Here is a 19,524-nt window from a genome sequence, read left to right on the forward strand (position 1 = left end):
CCTGGCTGTGAGCCCCCACACCCAGCTCCTTGTGCCCCCCATCTGCTCGCTGGTGGGGTGGGTGAGGGGCAGAAGATGCCTCGGCTTGGTGTGAGCGCTGCTCAGCTGTAACTAACACACCCCTCTGCTATCAACACGGTTTTCAGCACAAACCCAAAGCATAGCCCTGTGTCAGCTACCGTGAAGAAAATTAATTCTAGCCCAGCCAAAACCAGCACATTCACCCAACCCCTTGGACTGCAGATACTGTAAAACTTCCCGTGTTCCACTAAAACACCCATCCATCTGTGCTGATAATACACCGTATCCTAGATCCTGTTACAGAGCTTTGCTGGTCTGTGTGTAATTTTTCATGTTCTTTTCTAAACAAGATTTTTTTCTTTCACTGTTTAAAACCTGTGTGGTAAGAGAAATACCGGGAGAATATATCACTTGCAGTTTCCCCTATTTTTAATTTAGCTGCTAAAATATCTCTGCTAACTAATAGGCGTGGAGCCAAAGGTATGGAGTAGGTTAAAGAATAAGTGGGCTTTTAATATATCCTTCTGCTTTAATTGGAGTTTTAGCAAGCTGGAAATCTGTTAAAAATCAGAAAAAGTTCTGGAGATCTACTTTATCATTTGAAAAAGAAAAATTTAAATCCTTTGTCTTCACAATCGACTTCCCTTTTCTCAAGGTACTGAAGTTTCTTTCTCTCTAAGCCCAAGAAGAATGTCTGCTACTTGTTTATTTTAGGGTTTTGTAGGTGGTTTTTGGGTGGTTTTTTTGTCGGTTTTTGGGGTTTTTTTGGTGGGTTGTGGTTTGGTGGTTTGGTTTGGTTTTTTTTACAGACTTTCTTATGATGGTATAGGTCATCAGTGTAGCGCTCTTTGATTCTCAATCCCCTTTGGGAATGGGGAGATTTTCCCCCTGTGTGGTAAGATTCTCATCAATTTTGGCATTGTCTTTTTTTTGCAATTCTTGTTTTCATACTTCTGTATGAAATGGTGAAACGTTTCTTGTCAGTGGGCCACTTCTTCTCTTTCTTTGTTTTTGCTGTTATTTGTTCCAACAAATCTGTCCATGAAATTTCTTTGTATCGTGTAGTTCTTCAGTCCAGTGCTTCAAAACAATTGCGGTGACATGACCAGAGCTATGAATAGAGGGTGAATTTGACCTCAGTACAGCTGCTGAGTAGGTGTGCATCATGGTAGAAATTAACTGGTCATCAATAGGCAAATCATAGAACAGAATCACAGAATAAAGATTGGAGGAGGTAGTACAACTCCTTGCTCAAATCTGCCCCCATTCAATAAGGGTATATACAGAGAACTGTGTAGTTTATATTTTGTTCTGATCAAGCAAATATATACTTAGAAGTGGCTTGTTTCTTGTGTTTCTGGTCTTTCTGAATGGATTTGAAATTAAAAAATATGGATTGGGAGAGTCTTTTCTTGATACCACTCAGATTGTCCCAAATTATAAATCAAAAGCTTCCCATTGAAATGGATTATAATTAGTCTAAATGCTCTAAATAATTGCAACAACCATTTATTTTTCAAAATGCTATATTAATAGGATCAAGAATAACAACAGAAATGACTTCTGATAAATCCAAGTGTGTACAGGGGGACTGAAGATGCTGTTAGAAATAGCCGCTCCTGTGCTAAACGGGACATCGTCTCCAAACAGTTTTGTGAGAAACTAGAAAAAAGGCAGCAATCCAGCCCTGCAGCCACTCAGCCCTGTTTGACATACAGCTGAATTCAGTGTACGTGTGGCTGGCAAGTTATACCTGCCATATGCTGCTGAAGTCTGTCGGGTCCACCTTTCTGTTCTTTGCCTGTAATTGCTTACAGGGACGGAAACCAACATTTTCTCTTACAAATCTTTGTTATAAACAATAACAAAAAGTTATTAGCATGATTCTTAATGAATAAAATATGAGTTGAGAACAAAATTCATTTTCCCATAATTAAACACAAATTTAATCACTGAAAAAGTCTACATCCTCGAAAGTACTGGACTAACAGAATTGTAGAGTAGCCCCTGTTAGCACAGACTTTCTGCCCTGTGTTGTAGGTATTTTTGTTAGATAAAGGTGGAGCTGCGTGAGCGTGTCACAGAAGTTTTGCCTTTTCAGCAGCTGTTCCAGCCGATGTAAGGGCTGTGCACAAAGGCTGACTTCAGTTCAGTGAGTCTGACCTCCCCATGCTTCCTTCCTGCGGTGAGCAAGGCTTCCTCAGCATCAGAGCAGTCAAGCTGGACTCCTGCTTTGAACTGCTTTGTGGGGAAGTCTGTCACTCTTACTTGTCTGTAGTGAGATGATGTTCGCCAGGTTGAATTTAGCCTTCATGAGTGAGTTTCTCCACTTCTCTTTAGTGGTGTCTTCATGCTGCTAAGTATCAAACCAAAGCAGGACCTAATCAGCATTTGGAGTGTTAAACCATACAAATAGATATAAGCAGTAGTCACAAAGTTATCATAGAACCATCAAGGTTGGAAAAGACCTTTAAGATTGAGTCCAGCTGTTAACCCAGCACCGCCAAGCCCACCACTAAGCCGTGTCCCTCAGCGCCGTGTCTACATGTCTTTGAACACTTCCATGGGTGGTGATTCCACCATGTCCTTGGCCAGTCTGTTACATCCCTGGACAGCCTGTTGTCCAACAATAGCCAATATTTCCTTTTTTAAAAAAACATAAGTTCAGAATATAAGTCAAGAAATTAAGGTACCTTTTACAATTTTACAAGAAGAAAACTACACAATGAGAGGTATAGAAAGGGAAACATCAATGCTTGTTTTTGCTTAGGTGGTTACATAAGTAGTCTGATATGTTTTTTAGTTAGACATCTAAAGATGGTCTAGCTATCTTGCATCAGTAATTTAAATCTGATATGATAAATTATGAGGTAGAACATCAGAACTGAAATTACATATGATAAGAAGCTTCTTTAGTAAAAAGGTTAGTTACTAGACTAACTGAAGGTTACTAGTTTGGGTACGGGACTTAAAACATTTGTTTTCCTTAGCAGACCATTTTTTTATCATCAAATCGTGACTTAATTTCTTGAGAAATGTCAATATAGAATTATTTCAAATCTAGAATTTATTTCAAAGTAATTGCTCTAAAAAACATGTGTTTATAATTAGAAAAAATATTCCTTTCCTTGACTGAGTAAAACAAAAGAAAAATTAATTTTGATTGGATTGACATTGGTCTGTTTATCCAAGTGGCATCATAATGTTTAAACTATGACTTTGTTTAAAGACTGAGATGATGAATGAATAATTAATTTTACTAACTGATAAACTATTTAAATCATTTGTGATAGTGGATACATACATGTTAAAAACTCACTGTAGGTCTTATCTTCAGGGTGATAATTGCTGTGAAGTTCCATACGATGCTATCCCACTTGAGTCAGCTGGCCAAGTTGCAGACATTTCCAAGACAACACAAGCACAGTAGTAGTTTTATATCCCCCCCTGATACAGTCACAAGTAGACAGTGTGGGTTTAGGTTTTTTTACAGACAGAAATTAAATGGTTGGTCTTCAGTTCCCGGAAAAGTTGCTCTCACTCATTATTTCTGGCTTATTTATGTTTAAAAAATAATAACAACTAAGAATAAGACACTATTCAGTAACTTGTATTGCCGGAAATAATGACAGTGTTAAATAGACTTTCTTTTTGTAAAGAGGTCCAATTACTCCATTATTAATGATATTAAGTACTAATTAAATGTGACATTATTTAATGGGTTCGTGTTAGTTTAAAACCTTCATTAAAGGATTACTGTGGGGTGTTTTGTAATCTTGTATTTTTCCATCCATCCAGTGTTCTATTTCCTACAGTCCCTAAGAATTTGGAAACTTTTTTATTTGGCCAGTAAATCTGGGATCTTGGGCCACTGATGTAGGTGAAGATTATGTAGTTTTCAGGTGATATAAGAAACTGGAAACAATTAAACTGGCTCAGTTTCCATTGTCTTCTTTGAAGTTACTGTATGATGTTATGGTGATGTTTATTTGTTCTGTGGGCCTTAATATCAGGTTGCAATTCCCTGTCTTGATAAGAGTGTCATATTCAATGATACCGAGTTTCACAATTGACCGGTGGCAGCAGTAGACAGAATCCCAGTAAATCCCAGTATGAGAACCAGGGCAACCAGGTACTTCTGTATTTAATTGTGAGTGCATCTTCTACACTGTGTAGTTAATATAGAAGGAAGAATTTATGTACAGTTGGCATTGCTGTTCTTCCCTTGATGTTGGACAACTGATATTTTAATATCCTAGGATTGTAGAAAAAAAAAAAAGTCTTTCATGTCTAACACTGTTATGTGTTGTATTTTTTTATAGTTGTAATCATCCTAATTATACCTAGAGGTAGATTGGTAAGGATGATATTACTGAAATATTTCTGCCAAAACTTTGCAACAGAAATGATACCACTTTCAGTTCCTTTTTAGAAGCTGTAAAGTTAAATACAAGAAGAGCTGTACAATGTCAAGGGTATAGGGTATTTTTTTACTTGGTACTCAGAAATAAGTATGAAATAATACCATGTTTTCCCTTCATTTATTAACCTGCTTGCTTTTGATTATGAACCATGTAGAAATTGTAAACATTTGAACATACTGATTTTGTTCATTTAGTCCTTTGATTAAGCAGATACAATTACCTAAACAGTATTGTTGTAGGTTGTTCCGGATGACTGTGATGGTTACAGAATCTTTTTATCCCAGCTGTGTAGGGATACTTGAACTTGCTTCAAAAATAGAGACAAACAGAATATGTATCTAAGCCTCCAACTCTTACATATACTCAAGGTGTATCAAGGCATGTCCTGTAAAGAAAGTCCTCACACCTAATTTCTGAGCTGTATTTAGTTTTGTCCTTTCGTCAGTTTTATGGAGTTGAGTTGAATCATGTTGGTTTATTTGACGGAGTGATCAATATTCAGTGGTATTCTTCCCATGCAGAGCTCTGCAGCACGTAAGCAGAGCTTACCTTAGCTACCCCTTTGAAAGGCTGGTTAATGGTGCTGTGCTCCTAAATCTGCCCAGGAAGCCCTTTATGCTATGCGTTACAACACAGTAAAAGGCAGAGAGCTCTAAGTTACCACTAATTGAACCCGGTTTAGACTTGCAAACTGGATAGCTATGTTAGTGTAGCACTCAACCCAACCCAATTAGTTCTACCCAGGGGCCAGGCTTACTTGCTTCCATCTACATCTGATGCAACCGTTCTTCTTTCCAGCACCAGGCAGTATTTGTGCATGTTGCTGTGCTGCACTCTTGGGACATAATGGCTCAGGCTGTTGGTATTGAAAATGTGCATTAATATATGTTGGTTCAATTTTAAACATTCAGATTAGCAGTGTGGTGCAGTATATGCATTTCTCCTCAGTCTCATCTGTTTATATTTCTATACCTGTTCTACACCAGCCTCTACCTGTGATTCTCCTTGTCTGGAGTAGCACCCTTAACTTTTTTTTCTGTTAGTAACAAAAATAGGATAAAGCAAGTTACATCATTAAGAAATCAGATTGGACAACTTAATACCTAGGAAAGCTCTAATGCCCTTTCTTAAGAAAATGATATCTTTCTGTAAGGTATATGGTAATATTTACAAATAAAGGTAGCTTGGGAAGAAGTAAAAGGAACATATGAAATTGCCAATGTCAGGAATTTATAGTTCCAGAATTGTTAAGCCTCATTTCTCACAAATTGGACTACTTCTCAATTTAATATACATTGACACAGGAAAAAGTATATATATATATTTTTTTTTTATGTTCTTAAGGTGTTTTTACAAAGCAGAGAGTTTTGACTGTGATTATAAAAAAGACTGTATTTTTGTGTGTATGTTCATATAGCTCAAGGAAGAGTCATGTGATTTTTTTTCTTGTTGTTTTTTTTTCCAGTATATTGTAGTGGTTGTGGTCAAAATGAAGTTAATCTTTTGAATAACAGCCTCTGTAATGCAGTGTTGATAACAGGCCAGTGTTCTGGCTGCTGCTGAACAGCTCTTGCACAGCGTCGAAGCTTTCTGTTTGTCCCATTCTGCCTCCAGAGCAAATAGACTGGGGGTGGTCAGGAAGCTGGGAGGAGACACAGCCAGGACAGCTGACCTGAACTGACCAACTGACCAAAGGGGTATTCCATGCCATATAAAGTCTTATTTACAAATAAAAACTGAGGGGTGGGGTTGGGGGGGGGTTGGTCTTGCTTGGAGACTGGCTGAGCATCTGTCTGCTTGTGGGAGGTGGTGAGTGATTGCTCTTGTATCGCTTGCTTTTATTCCCTTTCCTTTGCTTACCAATTTGTCTTTATCTTGACCCATGAGTTTTCTTGCTTCTGCTCTTCTGACTCTTTCCCCCATCTCGCTGGGGCAAGGGCAGTGAGCCGTGGCTGCTGTGAGAGGAGTGGCTGTGCAGAGCTTAGCTGATGGCTGGGGTCAGCCCGCCACACACACCTTGAGCTACTGGCAGCCCCAGAACACTTAAGCACCCCCCACCCCCCACCCCCCCAATGCAATTTCAAAAATGAAAGGTAGTAACTAAGAATTAGAAGGAATATTGTAACTTTGTACTACCTTTAACAAACTTTATGCACTGCAGCAAATGTAGTTTAGTTGAATTTTCATGTGTATGAATATTTCCCCCATTATTTTCATATGATCTAGCTGAAAGCTAAGGTGGAAATTATTTTCAAAATTTTTATTATTTTTTTAATTTTTAATTTTTAACCACCTTGCAGCTGATATTTTTGTTGACGAAAAAGTAGTTTTTAGGAAGGAGAAGCATCATAGGAAGGTTTCCTATTTAAACATGCAACTATAGCAGCACTGAAATACTGCAGAAACAGGCATTTGTCCTAAGCAACTATTCCTGACAGAATAAGAATTATATTCCTGACAGAATAAGAATTATCTTCCTGCTGTCAAGCATATTACATTTCCTTTCCAGAAGTAAACAATCTTGCCAGTAAAGTTAAAATGAAAACTGTGAGTGGGTTTTATGTGACAAATGTTCTGACTAATGTTTTCAATGCCTAGAAAAAAGGACCAAAAATTGCCCCCGCAATTAATATCATATGTATGATTAAATTTCATCCATATCAGTAGCATATTTACCCAAATACCAGTTTTTTTTAAATAAGTTCAACAGAATTTTCTTACCAGATTTTTGGCCAGCTGCTTTTGGACATGCACGTTGCAATATATCCAGAAATATATTTTCTGTTTCAGTAATCTGTAATTCATCAGTAAAGGCCACCCACCCCTTTTACTCTTTGTATTTCTGGAATTTCAGACACTACTGTAATTTGTTTGGCCCTGTTGCTATTGCCTTGATTTCCCTTAGTCTTCCTCTGCTCATGAATTACGAAAACTCTTCCCTGATTCTCACTTAACTCTGCCTTCAGGAACAGCAATGAAGGGGTTTCTTTTGGCTTTTCAAGGTCTGCTTCTGCTTGAAATGTAGAATATAACCGACTCACCAGGGCTGGTTTTTTTTCCTTTTTTTTTTTTTTGTTTTTTTTGTTTTGTTTTTTTTTTTTTCCCTTCACTAGTGTTTTAACGTTTACTTTGCCTTGTTTTAGTGGATGTAAGGCAAAGGTCACAAAACTATATATTTACTCTTTGGTTATTTAGTACTAGATGGTAGAAATAAATCTGCATCCTGTTTTGCAGACTTGTGTATCAAAACATGGGAAAGCAAAAATACCAAATATGATATATTATATGCCCATTTTCCTCATTACTTCTGAAACCTGTAAATAATTCCATAATTGCTTGATAAATGTAGGTTTAAAATTAATACAGTATTGGTTTAGGAATTACATTAACAGCAAGCCTTCCAGTATATTTGAGGGGAAAAAAAAGGCCCAGTACTTTTTCTTAATTTCCTGGTATATATCTTCACTAAAAACTAGAGCTGGTGAGACATTTTCTGAAGACTTATCTCATTGTTTTATTAAAAAATGTAAAGTTGCATCTGGAAAGACTGATATGAACCCTATACAGTATAAGCAGAGACTTGTTAGTTGAGGTGTCCCTCTGGGATAAAGGAGAATGGCTCAGCAGGCACTTAAATCTCCTGAGCTGTTGATTCTGTTAAAGGTTTCTCATGCTTTTCCTCTCATTTCCACTCTGAAAGCAATTCTACTGGTCTTCAGGTTGGTCCTAATTTGGAATATGACTTTTTTTTTTTCATCTTACTTTTTCCTTTTCAGCAAAAAAAGCTATTTTTTTCATGTATTCTACATAAAAGCCTGCCTTTTTAATGACTGATGGTGACCTGCAGATGTCAAAGAACCTTAGAAATTATCCAGGTGCTAGCTTGACAGCGCATTATCAGCTGTTAATTCTGGCAGAGAATTTTAAGTACATTTTTCTGACTCATTCTTTGTATCTGTACTGTTACTAGTATATGAGGAGATTGGGAGGGGCTCCTTGGCAGAGATGTCCAGGTGGGATAAGGTAGCACACATCTTAGAAGAAAAGTAGAAGCAGCTAAGCCTGGAGAGAAAGTGTGTACTGCACTGCAAACAGTATGCTGCGTTAACATACCAAAATGGATGAGGGATATAAAAATTTTTGTTACCCATAACAGGTTGTGCTAGGGATCTAGTTTAAAGAGGAGCCTACAAACATATTTATTTTTTTTTTTTACGCCTGATCTTTCTTTCCCATCTCAGATTCAAAATTTTTCTCACTGAGTTTTTCACTCAGCATGTGCTGCTGAGATAGAGTGATCTGATTTGGGCTCTTTGGTTTCTTTTTTCAGGAACTTCAAACATATATGCCTCAGACTTGACATCTCCCATCTTGTCTTCTTATGATTCAGTTCTTCTTTCCTTAAAAAACAACAACAAAAAACCGAAAACCCCCCAAGGTGTGCCAGCTTCAGTAAATGAGATGTAATAAGGCTCAGTGTGCGTGTGCCAATGAGTCTGTAAAGAAAAGTTGCCACACCTTAAACCTCAAGCAGTATTCACCAGCCAACATCACTAGGATTTAGCATACCAGCTCCTATTTATTCAAACTGTTGCCACATCAGCTAATATTTCAGCCATGTTTGCCACAGATAGAACATGCCAGTTCCCAACTTATCCCCCTTTCCATTCTGAGTACTGTTGTTGTAAGAAGGACTTTGTCAACAGTGCTGTATTCCTTGGCGTTTATCAAACAAGCTTTGTGAGGAAAACCAAAGATGCTCGTGTCCCAGTGCAGCTGTTGCAACTGTTGCCTGTATGATCTCTCCTTCCTCTTTCCCATGTGCCCTGTCAATGAACAGGTCCATTTTTATAATCTGTTTGGATTCAGCCACAGCCTTGCAAAACAACATGTAGTGACCTTGGCAGATTGGCTGGGGTGGTTTTTCATTGCATTGTTCTCTCCGAGCGATAAATATTTTATACATAGTACCCATGCTGAAAAAGTGCACGCTAACCCCTGCGTGTAACACACCATTCTTCCTCCCAGATGTATTAATCTAGTTTTAACTTGTGAAAACCAAACAGAGATTGTGTACTAATACATTTACAGTGTGACTTTTTTAAAAGCAGGAGTGCTAGAGTATTTGTCCGGGGAAGGATTTGTGAGTGTTGTTGACAGTCAGCTACAGTTGCCTAAGAGTGAAACTTTAATGTGGAGATACAGCCCCACATAAACTACACACCCTAATATGAAATGTTTCGGCATGCCCTGTTCCCAGCCTGAATAAAGATGGTTCATTTCATCTTGGGACCTGACTACCAGGCTATAGGCTAGTCTGGGTGGGAGGCTCCCTCCACTTCACCTTTTGATGCTGTGCCAGCTCAAAAAAAATCTATCAGAATTCCTTAGGTCAAAGAGAGGGAGCAAGAGGGAGCATGACTCTGCGGCTAAATGATTGGGGCACCTATTTAGAAGAGGGGAGATCCCGGTTCTGATTTCTGCTCAAAGGACTGCACAAGAGCTTTACGCTAAAGAGTTATTAGAGTTCAGAGGTGTGGGTCTGTCCCCCATGCCAACCCACAGGTTGAGGAGGGCATGGAAGCCAAATCTTTCCAGTTCTTTGCTGGATCTTGCAGCCACTGACCTGTTGTATAAAAGAGGGACATTGTTACCATCTGAAACAATTTGTATTTTTTAAAAGACAAAGATAAGTCTCCTGCCAAAGTCCAGATTAAATTTTCTGGCTGTGAACCCTAGTCAAATATCAACATCTCCCTGCAACTCTGAATTGCAAGTCTAACTTCTGAGAAGAGACAAGTTTTATGAAGGTCTCTGCCTTCTGTGATTGCTGTTGGTGGGAACTCACGCTCTGTGCAGGCTGTTCTCAGACTTCTGGTGGCTGTGAAGTACATTCATAGGAGACTGTGGCAGTGATGGGACCAAGACCCACCCTGGCATGGCCTTGTATGCACCAAAGCATGTTCGTATCGTCTTGTCTCTTGATTGTCCACCTTGGAGAACTGTTTGTAGCATGTCTGCTTGGAGCTGCCTCTCTGACAGAGAGGTCAGACTCCTAGTTCAAAGCAGGGACCCAGTACAAGATCCAGGCAGCTACATTTTGGGACTGCAGTCTTTCAGGTTTTTAATATTATGTTACCAGCTTAAGATCACACAGGGCATTTATGGTGATATTGGGAGCTCGCTGAACTCCTAGACGTCAGCCTGGCACCTTAACTATACTTTCTCCATAGCACAAAGCATTATTTGTGTTTGAAAGCCTGCCTTTTCCCACTTGCATGGGTATTTAAAGAGAATAATCAAGCATAGTTTTGACAATATTTGGCAATAGTGTGAAAGATATGCTATAATAGACATTGACATTTATAAAATATTATTAATGATATAACATGGTAAATTTCTTAAATATAGAGCTCATTGAGATACCATTATATTTTGGACCTTTTATGTTTTTCACATATACTTGCTCTTTCCTTTACTGTTTAAATTGAAATTCTCAGTTAATTTGCAGTGGGGCTTTTAGTTTCCTGTGCAAATTAATGAAGTCTACCCTTAGGCGTAATTCAGATATTGCCAAGCCTCCTCAACTCCCTTCCCCCAAATAACAGCAAACTTCTAAAAAAAGTTTCATACACAGAAATACCTACATTCATGCATTTCAGCAGGTACTTTTTCATATATAAAATCAGAACCAACTTCATCTCTAAAACATCAGTGATTAAATAACCAGCCCTAAAGATCATTAAGCAATATAAAAAAAACCTTCTGAGAAGCAAATGTTGAGGTTTTGTACTCTCAGCTGACGAGAAGGTCCTGGATCATCTCTTACTCTGCTCCAGATTGTAACCTAATACAGTAGCACTTTGATGGAATAAAAAATCCTAGATATGCAGATCATTCCATTCTGTGTACTAAGTGTAGCTGTTTAATCTTTTTAGGTCATCAGATAGTTTTGTAAGTGGTGTTAATGCTGATGCTTTCTTCTTTACTTGCTTTTTTCTGGATTTGCATTTTAATAAAAAATTGATGATGAACAGATATTGATATAAAAAGATCAAGAATAAGATAACATTGTTACCTTGTGCTATTAAAGCAGGCAATTTATAAAAGACAATACAGTTACTTACTTTTCTCTCCTAAAGATGGACTTTGTTTGGAAGAAAATTAAGCTGTTAAAAAGTGAAATCCTATGGAGAAAATAACCAAAATTGTGTTTCTCTTTTGTTCAAATGAATACAGAATTATGCAATCACAGAATCATTTAGGCTGGAAAAAACCTTTACAATCATTGAGTCACACCGTTAACCCAATGCTGCCAAACTCACCAGTAAGCCGTGTCCCCAGGCACTGTATCTACATGTATTTAGAACACCTCCCGGGATGGTGACTCCCCGGGCAGCCTGTTCCAGGGCCTGACCACCCCTGCAGGGAAGACGTTTCCCCGCTACCCGAGCTAACCCCCCCGTGCAGCTTGGGGCCGTTTCCTCTCGCCCTGTCACTTGTTCTCCGGGAGCAGCGCCCGACCCCCGCTGCCCGCAGCCCCTGCCAGGCAGCTGTAGGGAGCGACCAGGCCCCCCCTGAGCCCCCTCCTGCCCAGGCTGCCCCCCCCAGCCCCCCAGCCGCCCCCCCAGGCCTGGTGCCCCAGCCCCTGCCCCAGCCCCCTGCCCGTCCCTGGACACGCTCCAGCCCCTCCGCGTCCCTCCTGCAGCGAGGGGCCCAGCCCTGAGCCCAGGGCCCGAGGGGCGGCCGCACCAGTGCCCCGCGCAGGGGGACGGGCACTGCCTGGCCCTGCTGGCCACGCTGCTGCTGACACCGGCCGGGGCGCTGCTGGCCGCCTTGGCCACCTGGGCACGCCGGGGGCTCACGCCCAGCCGGCTGCTGCCCAGCCCCCCCAGGCCCTTTTCCCCCGGCCCTTCCCAGCCCCCTGGCCCAGGCCTGCAGCTGTGCACAGAAGGAGATCAGGCCAGTCAGTCAGGCCCTGCCTCTCACAACCCCGCGCTGGCTGGGACCGATCCCCCGCTTGTCCTGCACGTGCCACATGATGATGCTCAGGACGATCTGCTCCATAACCTCCCCTGGCACCGAGGTCGGGCTGGCAGGGCTGTAGTGCCCCACAGCCTCCTTCCTGCCCTTCTTGTCCATGTTTGTCACATTGGCCACCCCCCAGTCTGCTGGGACCTCCCCAGTTAGCCAGGGCTGCTGGTAAGTGATGGAAAGTGGGTGATGAGATCCTCCGCCAGATCCCTCGATACCCTCAGGTGGATCGCATCAGGCCTCATAGACCTGTGTGTGTCTTAAGCAGTGTAGCCAGTCACTGAACACTTCCCTTTGGATTCTGCTCCCTGTCCCTGTCTTCCAGCTCAGGGTCTATGAGCCTGGAGAGCAACTTGTCTTACTGTTAAAGACTGAGGCAAAGAAGAAAGTACTTCAGCCTTTTCCTCATCCTTTGTCACTATGTTTCTCCCCACATCCAGTAAAGGATGGAGATTCTCCTTAGCCCTCATGTTGTTGGAAATATATTTATAGAAACTTTTAAACTGTCTTTTATGTCAGTAGCCAGATGAAATTCTAGTTGTGCTTTGGCCTTTCTAATTTTCTCCCAGCATAACCTCACATCTTTGTAGTCCTCCTGAGTTGCCTGCCCCTTCTTCCAAAGGTCACAAACTCTGCTTTCTTCCCTGAGTAATTTCATGGTAATGACCCTGAAAAGAATACCATTTGAAGAACATCGGACCACCTAGTTGAAGAGCCTGAAGAGGGAAGTCAATATGTCAATAATTCTGTCTGTAAAAGGAAGAGCAAGGTAGTGAACAAGATTTTTTATCTGATGGTTAAGTGGCATTTGTATTGCATCGGATGACTCAGAAATGTCACCTTCCTCACTGATGATCTTACCCCTTTTATGCTCTCTCATTGGTAGTTCACATGTGTTGACAAGAGGACTCCCCATGTATCTGAGGTACCGCTGGAGATGCAAAACTGCCTGTTTTACACATTATTTAAAATACTTAACTTCTCAATATTGCCTGGGTATGGGTGATCAGCCTTCAGTTTGCTTTTGCTCTTTGAACAGGGTCTCTTCTGGCCTCTCTGTCTTCATCATTAATAACTAAGGCATCCGAAGACTCTTCATGCGTGGGCTTCACAAATTTAGTATCTTCCTATTCCTGTTATTCACCCTCAGGTTTTATTCTAGGCCATGACTTCCTTCAACAGATTTATATATTTTTATATATATATAAAAAACCTGTATATATTTATTTGTATTTCATGCATTGATCTATATTTTTGCTCCCAGATACTCTTAATTTACATAAGAAAACATCAAAAATACTAACATTTTTGCTGAAATTTGAAGTATCCCAGACGCTTTAGAAACTACTAACTATACAGGATCTTTGCTTTCTTAAATGATGAATGCAATACTTAACTTGGCCTGGATAGGATTTGCTCAGCAACTAAATGACTACAGCATTAGACTGTGGTTAATATGGTCTGCTTCTTACATGTTCAAAGCCCAACTCTGTAATTTTTAAAAATTTGTTAAACATATATTGTGGTACATTGTCAAAACAAGGTCATCACAGAGATTGTCTGGAAAATATTACTTTGCTGTAATTTACCACACAGCTTGCCAAATGGCTGCATTCTGTAACTTGAGTTACAAAAAAAGGACCATAGGAGTGCACTGTCAGCAGTCAATTGGCAGCTTTTTTAGATATACCACGAACAAGCATGGTGTTCCCTAAAACTGTATGTACTACAGCTAGTGGAAACATGGCATTTTCTTTAGTGGTATTGCTTAATGTAAGGCAGAAATTCACAGGATTAGAACAACATTCATAACATCAGTTCAGTTTAGATGTCATGAATATTTTTGATTGTGGATAACTGCAAACTCATGCAAACCAATTTGTTTTCACTTTTTAAAACCAAATCCTTTCTTGAATTAACTGACATTGTCTTAGCTTAAAAAGATAGCTCTTTAAAGTTTGTCTTTTAATCTTTGTTTTTAACATAATCATCAGCCTTCATATATGAGGTGTATAACCTGGGATTTACTATGAATTCTTCCATTTCCTTGTCATGCATATCAAGGCTGTGACCAAGTGTTTTCTTTGTAACATTCTAAGGATCCATTCATTAATTGATACCCCAAATCCTTCACATACAGTCTGATATTTTACTTGTTTCCTGAAGCCCATCTGCATGAGCTTAGTGTATTCAAGCTCATCTTCAAAAATATTATTTCTTGTGTACCATGCCATGTAGGTGACACAAAAGTACTTTGAGTTGCTCCTCTGGGTCTCATGTAGCCGACAAATCTTGTTTGAGTTTTCAGGAGCAACATTATGTGGACTTCTTCATGTATTATTTTTTCTTCTTTTTTACATATATTTCTCACCTTCTGTTCCATGACTGATGTCTCCTCTCATTTCCTTCCCTTTGGTTACAGGTTCTCGTATGCAAGAAAGATGTGTAAACAGACTTTGTTGTCACAAGCAAGACATGGTATTAGGGTATGATCATAGAATCAGAAATTAATTTACACTGGAAGAGACCTCTTGAAGTTATCTAAGGAAAAAATTCCTACTCAAAGCATGGACTAGTCTATCACAGAGAATACTCATTGATTTGTGTTGGTTTTTTTTAGTAAGAGAAAGCATGCAGAAGAATTATTGGGCTAGCTAAACTGTTAAGAGAATGAAGAGAGGAACAGAGGAAACAAAAATGAAAATTGAGGCCAAAAGTTTTTAATTCCTCACTTTCTTTGGACTTTCTATATCTGAATGTTAGAAAGGAAGTCCTATTCATACAGTTAAAAAAAGAAAAAAAACCAAACACACAAAACAACCCAAAGACAATGAAAAAAGCAGCCCTAAGCTGATTATATAGTATTGAGCATTTGACAGAATAAGATGGAGGTGGCTGATTTACAGGCAAATAGATGCAGTCTCTCTGACTCATTAACCTTGGTACAGTTATGGGAATTCTAGGTCCATTAACTTTGTTTTCTTAACAGGTAAACTAGTTAAAAACAGTTCAGTAAGAAGCAAGAAAATTCCCAAGTAAGCATGATTGCAACTACCTCCTTTCCCTGCCTTTCCCAGGTGGTAGCTGATAGAAGGCTTACATAGCTGCTAAATGGGTCTTGTTGACTCACTGCCATTTTGGCGACTCGTTTTCTTTCCCATGTCAGGTGAAGCAGAGATAGGAGTGGCTTATCTGAACAGAGGAATGTAGGGCATGGGTATGCTAGGACAAAAAGTCCTGGAAGGAGCCAAACCTGGAGAGAAGAATTTTCAGGTTGGAGTTTGTTCTGCATTAGCTTCTCAACAAGCTGACCTTAAGGAGGAGTACTACTCAGGCTTCCATTCTAGTGTGTGGAATGCTTATGTAAGATACTGAAGTAAACCAGATTTTAAAATAGCAGTAATGTGTTTCTAGACTAAAGAGTAACCTTAAAGTGAATAGCTATTCGTTAAAACAGTTTTAAGTAAATAGCATAAAACTTGCATGCAGGGGAATGCTGCAACAAGACAACTGCTTCTGTGTGTCCAGCTCTCATTGGCAGGGAGACCAGCTATAGGCTGCTTTGATTTTCAGTATAAAAGCTTTGCAGTTTTAAAACTATATTTTCAAAAATGTCCTGCCCTTCGCTAAGTGGGGTCAGAGGCAGCAAGTCATATTCCTCCTGACTTCACCCACAGTCTGGTTCAGTGCCTCTCCTTAGCTCCAGTTGTCTGTCCCAAAAAGCTGTGCTTTGGTGAGATCTGTTCTGCCTCTGTAGACAGGATCTTTCCCTACCGCTTTCTTGTACCTTGTTTTGCCTAACACTCTTTTTGCTGTACTTGCCAGTCTACTTAGCGTGAGCCCCGTGTGCTCACCCTGTGATGGGTATAACATGTATCACAACCAAGCATTTTATTGTGGTCCTGGCTTGAAAATAACAGAGTTGCCTGTTACGAAGACCAAGCAGATTTGCCTGCATTCATTATGTAGGACAGGAATTTGTGACATTGGCAGGAAGAGGGAACATGCAAATGTTATGGAAGCAAATTGTGTTAGCAAAAAAGAAATAATAAATGCTTGGAATTGCCATCCCATTGTGTTCAAAAAGGTGTTTGAAGACAGCCTCCTGAAGTTTGCACTTCTGATAACCAGAGTCATTCCTAAATCTACTGCACTTCAGGCCTTTGGTTTGACAGAATTAATCTTGTTTCCCTTCTGCTACGTGCCTGGCCATCATGTATAGATGTTCTCCAATATTTTATTTATTTTTTATATATATACTGCTGCTTTGGGGAAGTCCATTTCCATCCCTTGAGTAACCAATTATATGAAACTGCTTCTGCCTCACCCAAGGTAGTACAGTCTCCTGAGTGACTCTTCGTGGCACGCTTAGCTGTAATTATGAATGTGGCTATATGAATACGGGACACATTTATCTCTGCTGCCACTCTGAAATGTTCCTTGCCCTGCGCAGTGTTTGCAAGCAGCCTGTCTTGCACACTGTTACCTAGTGAACAGCAGAGCTTTAGGCTAGCTTTTCTCTTTCAGAGTGAAGAAAAATATGTAGGACTATTACATATCCTCTGCTCAATAGAGGGCACGTGCTTCATTTTCCTGGGACTATGTAGCAATCAGCTGATTATCTTATTAAGTGTTCATAAGAAAAACATACGTATGGTGGTTTCATCATTTCTTGATGTGTTACTTGGTCTTGCTTAAGGCTGAAAACAGAATATGCTTCTGTTTGGGTTTTCTTTCTGAAAACTGTAAAAATCCAAGAAAAGCATGGCATCTTTTTGGTGATTCTAAGCAGGAACTTGTCAAAAATTGTAGCTAAATTTGCTTCCTGAAATCTATATTTAATTGTATAAGTGAACTGTTTTCTTTGCATGTATCTGCCAGGCTTGTCAGAAAGAGGAGACATAGATCCATCAATACAAATCAGTCAGATAAGCCTTAAGAAAATTTGTCTTCATGTATGACTGTTACTGTAAACCATTTTGAATACTGAAAATGTTGAAACTGAATGGTGTCCATGCTTTTCCTGCAAAGTTTACAGTTTCTCAAAGCAGACTTTGTACAAATAAGTGCACTCATTTAGTAGAGGGAGTATCAGAAAATGTGACACTTAGTCCTGAAAATCAATAGCTGTTGGCATACCACAAAGTCTAGCTTTTTGAGTAGTTATTCTCCAGCCATATATATATAAGGAGCAGTACCAAGATTAATCCATTAATCTGTGGCAGGATGCTTAAAAAGCTGACTTAGCATGATATGTCTATCCCTTCTCATTTTGATAACAGCTGGAAATAGCTGATTATGAAAATTAAAGTACACTTGGGACATGTGTCAGCTTACAATCATGCTCTGCAGTCTCCCACAGCAACCAGAAAGCTCCCATAAAGCCCTTCCAGCGTATGAAATGCCATTTACCAGCTGGGAATCCAAGGTGCACCATAATGTTCACTGCTAGATATTCCAAAGTGTTCCTTGGAATCCTTTAGCTATTTGATTAAATCACTTTTCTGACTTCTTTTCTGTGAGCAGAACAATGTAAAGAAGCATGTAACTCTGATATCTGGATGTATGATAGACTTCCTTCACGGAAGGTAACTTTCACGACTTCTGCACTTGATGTTGTTTCAAAAGCATCATAATGAAATCCTACATTATTGTAGTCCCAGCAGAATTACTGAAATCTGTTTGAAACAGGGAGTTTCCATGGCGGAGGTGTTATCATGCAGCAGATGGCTTGCCGTTGTGAGACTGGACTCTGTACAAGAAATGACTGGCAAGGTCACGGTAACTTTTCTCCTTTCTCCAGCGTATAGGTACAGTCCCATGTGTTTCATCTGAGCCATTCCCACAGTATAATATTAATATATAAGGGTAATAAAATACTCAGAAATACATATGCATATCAGATAAATAAAGCAGTGAAGGCCGTTTTAAGCTTTTCATACTTATGCTGGTAATATATTAGTAATGCAGATTTTGCTACTGCAGCCAGAGGGATGACTCACACAGGGCAATAAGACAGTGAAAATCTGGCCTTAGGTGACTTCAGAAACACATTATACTCATGGACTGAAACAATTATAATTTCACAGTGGCAGTTTTGTTTTAAAAATGCCATGTAAAACACTGTGAAAGAACTGAATCATGATGTGACCAGCTTGAATTCAAAGCAACAGTTCTTCAATTATTTTAAGAGCTTGAACTTGCAGTTTAAAAGAGCTCTTTAAAGCAGACAATTGCTTGTTAGAACGCCACAAATAATTGTCACCCCATCACTTAGATGTTGCTTCCCTTGTACTGCTTTTCTACTGAATAATAATGTAGGTTGTATTGGGTTTAAGATTTTGTGGGAAAAATTGTTCTTTAGTGCTGGTTATGCAACTGACATATACAGCTTAAGCCTCTCTCCATCTCTGAGGTTAAGCTGTTCAACTCTGCATAAAGAGTTTTGTGGCTCATTATTTGTGTAGTCACCTACCTGTAGTCAGATGAATTAGTGCTGTTTACTGAGAAAGACCTAGATGTTTGTACCTTTGTCTGCTGTGTCCTAGCTGATCTAGAATACTAAATATCCCACGGGAGGGATTAATTTATATTTGCATAGATTTTTTTCTTTCTTGCCAGCTATAGCTTAAGTGTTCATTTTGGCAAATAATTTTATGATTAAATATTTCACTGATGGAAAATCCCAGTATGTGGAATTTTACAGAAGTGTGGATGATTATCATTAATGCTCTGTTTGTCCAGTCAGAAATAGTAAACAAAACCCATTATTGAGGATTAGGTGTGATAACATTGGTGACAGTGGTAGACAGGAGCACTAAACTGTTAACAGCAGTATGTTTCAGCTTGTCTTTCACCAATGAGAAAAACTGATCTTTCTGGGAAGGTGCATTTCTTCACTACAACAGAAGCAATATGTTGTTGTGATGTTGGTTTTGCAGTTGTGAACCCAATTTGAACTATCCAACAGGCAAAGTCATTTGCTGTTTTTGTTTTCTGAGTTATGTGCCTCAGATCGTTACACTTTGGGGTGTACTGGCAGTAG

The 19,524-nt window shown here is 39.6% G+C and overlaps 1 protein-coding gene and 3 long non-coding RNA genes across 5 annotated transcripts in view; 1 reads left to right on the forward strand and 3 right to left on the reverse strand.

The window, feature by feature from the left end:
• Positions 1–19,524, forward strand: part of ADGRV1 (adhesion G protein-coupled receptor V1) — a 291,184-nt gene that overhangs the window by 155,353 nt on the left and 116,307 nt on the right.
• Positions 1,506–5,195, reverse strand: LOC130142739 (uncharacterized). The gene is made up of 2 exons (XR_008819489.1): positions 3,326–5,195; positions 1,506–2,377 (listed from the first exon to the last, which is right to left on the reverse strand). It is a non-coding gene; the product is annotated as an uncharacterized LOC130142739 (long non-coding RNA).
• On the reverse strand, positions 5,203–7,525 carry LOC130142741 (uncharacterized). The gene is made up of 3 exons (XR_008819491.1): positions 7,167–7,525; positions 6,306–6,400; positions 5,203–5,301 (listed from the first exon to the last, which is right to left on the reverse strand). It is a non-coding gene; the product is annotated as an uncharacterized LOC130142741 (long non-coding RNA).
• LOC130142743 (uncharacterized) lies at positions 9,005–11,814 on the reverse strand. Of its 2 annotated transcripts, XR_008819493.1 has the most exons (3): positions 11,771–11,814; positions 11,573–11,632; positions 9,005–10,071 (listed from the first exon to the last, which is right to left on the reverse strand). It is a non-coding gene; the product is annotated as an uncharacterized LOC130142743 (long non-coding RNA). The 2 variants fall into 2 exon arrangements; XR_008819492.1 differs by lacking the exon at positions 11,771–11,814 and having other exon boundaries at positions 11,573–11,764.

The sequence above is a fragment of the Falco biarmicus genome, chromosome Z (assembly GCF_023638135.1).
Source record: "Falco biarmicus isolate bFalBia1 chromosome Z, bFalBia1.pri, whole genome shotgun sequence".
Taxonomy (NCBI): domain Eukaryota; kingdom Metazoa; phylum Chordata; class Aves; order Falconiformes; family Falconidae; genus Falco; species Falco biarmicus.